The sequence below is a fragment of the Berghia stephanieae genome, chromosome 2 (assembly GCF_034508935.2).
Source record: "Berghia stephanieae isolate SIO BIC M18660-M18661 chromosome 2, UCSD_Bste_1.3, whole genome shotgun sequence".
NCBI classification, from domain to species: domain Eukaryota; kingdom Metazoa; phylum Mollusca; class Gastropoda; order Nudibranchia; family Aeolidiidae; genus Berghia; species Berghia stephanieae.
Window position 1 is genome coordinate 70,142,278 of NC_088361.1, and position 2,500 is coordinate 70,144,777.

At 31.1% G+C, this 2,500-nt stretch overlaps 1 protein-coding gene across 4 annotated transcripts in view; it reads right to left on the reverse strand.

Annotated features, from left to right (window-relative positions):
* The window catches only part of LOC144965439 (structural maintenance of chromosomes protein 5-like), a 47,773-nt gene extending 47,505 nt beyond the window's left edge, over positions 1 to 268 (reverse strand). The window contains exon 1 of one of the 4 annotated variants that reach the window (XM_078900786.1): positions 196 to 268. The gene's annotated coding sequence lies outside the window, so the exon portion shown is untranslated. The other 3 variants (XM_078900787.1, XM_078900788.1, XM_078900789.1) reach the window with 3 other exon arrangements.
* Between the last annotated feature and the right edge of the window lie 2,232 nt (positions 269 to 2,500).

The window sequence follows — 2,500 nt, forward strand, 5'->3', positions numbered from 1 at the left end:
GAATCTCTACTTTAATGACGAGAACAATTCTTCATAATATTGCGCACGTCATGTTTCAAAATAAAGATCTGAACAAGTGTGTATGTTTCAAACGCACACGTAATCAATTAGTTAAAGTATAAAAATCGATGCTCCAAATTTTCTTTCGTAGAGCAAAATATCCAAAATGTGTATGAATCCAGTATATTTATTTACAAGGGTTAGCACTTTCCCCGCGACATTTTCCAAGTTGCCACACTACAGATAAATTCTATTTAAAATGCCAAACAAGTCATATGGGCAGAAAAGAAAAAAATAGTCAAATGGTTGGAGGGGGGGGGGTTAATGCTCTCGTCATTGTTTTTAACTTTTCTACTTTTAATGCCGAAACTATTTTGTTTGACATAGCGTTCCAGTCCCGTGTGGTTTTAAGCAAGAGACATGTTGTCTGAAGAAGGGTTTTGAGCAGGAAACGTAGTGTTTGGTGTTTTGTTCTTTTTTTTAAAGCTGTTATATTCATTGTTGTTTTTTACTGTCTCTAAGCGTGATTGTTTCATGCGAGGTGTATTTATTTGCAGGTATGATAATCCAAATTGTTATGGTCTTAGGGTTGTAATGGCAATACTCTCAAACCAACGCAAAATATTGTCCATTACAACAATGTTAAAACAAGTCATTAAATATGTTTGGTTTTCAGACCTGCACATACACGGAGGTTTCATGTCAAAGATGTGAGAATGGCCTATGCAATTGATGTAATGTTTGAGTTTTGATGTGTCATTTTATGTGAACGTAAGAAACAATATCTTTTTATGCTGTCATGGATGAGGGTCTTATAAATCTATTTCTTTTTTCTTTTACTGCTATCATTGATAATGGCTTCAATCGACGTGTACTTATTTGAAAATATCAAACCCTTTAAAAAATCCATACCAAAACTGATTTACCAAAACTGCCAAGTTTATTGAATTTTTACAAACGCCAAACTGACATCACAATGAAACTTGTCAGTGAAAGACGTGTTTCGGTACATTCAAGACTGATAAAAGAAAATAAGTAAAGCACGAGTAAATTCATTTTTTATACAATATATTTTTCAAGGCACGCAGTTATAAAATTAGACTTAGGATACTGGAGAGAATAGTACATAATAATAATAATAATAATAATAATAATAATAATAATAATAATAATAATAATAATAATAATAATAATAATAATAATAATAATAATAATAATAATAATAATAATAATAATAATATTATTATTATTATTATTATTATTATTATTATTATTATTATTATTATTATTATTATTATTATTATTATTATTATTATTATTATTATTATTATTATTATTATTATTATTATTATTATTATGTACTATTCTCTCCAGTATCCTAAGTCTAATTTTATAACTGCGTGCCTTGAAAAATATATTGTATAAAAAATGAATTTACTCGTGCTTTACTTATTTTCTTTTATCAGTCTTGAATGTACCGAAACACGTCTTTCACTGACAAATAAATAAATAAATAAATAAATAAATAAATAAATAAATAAATAAATAAATTAATTAATATGGCTGCGCAGTCTTTATGGACGCTTGCCGTGAATGTGTGCGTCACTTCGAGTTTGTCAGTCTGTTTCTATTAATCCAGTTAGTAATCTGACTCCATAAATCTCTGTCTAGTGCAAGTGTTCTAGCTTTAGAATGTCATCATGTGTGTTAAGATGCTGAGGCAGTTGGATGTTTCCTTGTCTTGTTGAAATCAGTTCTTCGGTTGTCGTTTCTAAATGTATGTGATATTTTTGAGATCTTGATTCAATGTTGTTGGAAGTGAAGTTGGTTTACGCCCTCTGTATTTGGCTCCTTGTTTGAAGTTATCATCCATTGAGGTTTGTGATGGAATATTTTCATCTCGCCAGAGCACGTTTCCGAACAGTTTCCATCTTTGTTTCTTTATACGCGTACTGACTGGTTGTACTCTGCATCTGTCATAAACATCCTCATTACTAAGTTGTATATATAAGGATTGGCAGCACCAGCGCTTCGTAAAGGCGTTTTCTTTTATTTTCATGAATGATGTTTGTCCTGTTCCAAACGTTGTGTAGTTCTCTGAATGCAGTTTGAGCTAGTATTTTTCTCCGTTTGATGTCTTCATTCTCATTAATCAAGTTTCCGAGTTTTCTGACACTTTTCCATTCCGCCTGTTTCTTGCTAACCACTGTAAGCATGGAATCTGAAAGTGAATCAATCCAAAACAGAATGTACAAAAATCAACAGCAATTTAAATGAATGGAATTTGATCAACGAAAATGAAGACATCAGAAAACGAAAGCAGCTGGCCACCAATGCATTAAACCAACTCCAAAATTTATCGAATAGAAATAACATAATCAGTGAGAATAAACGAATACAGATTTAAGAGCCACTGATTATTCCGATATTGGCATATAATTGTGGAACCTGGGGCCTCACAAAAAAAAAGAACTTAGAAAGTCTCGATTCATACCACCGC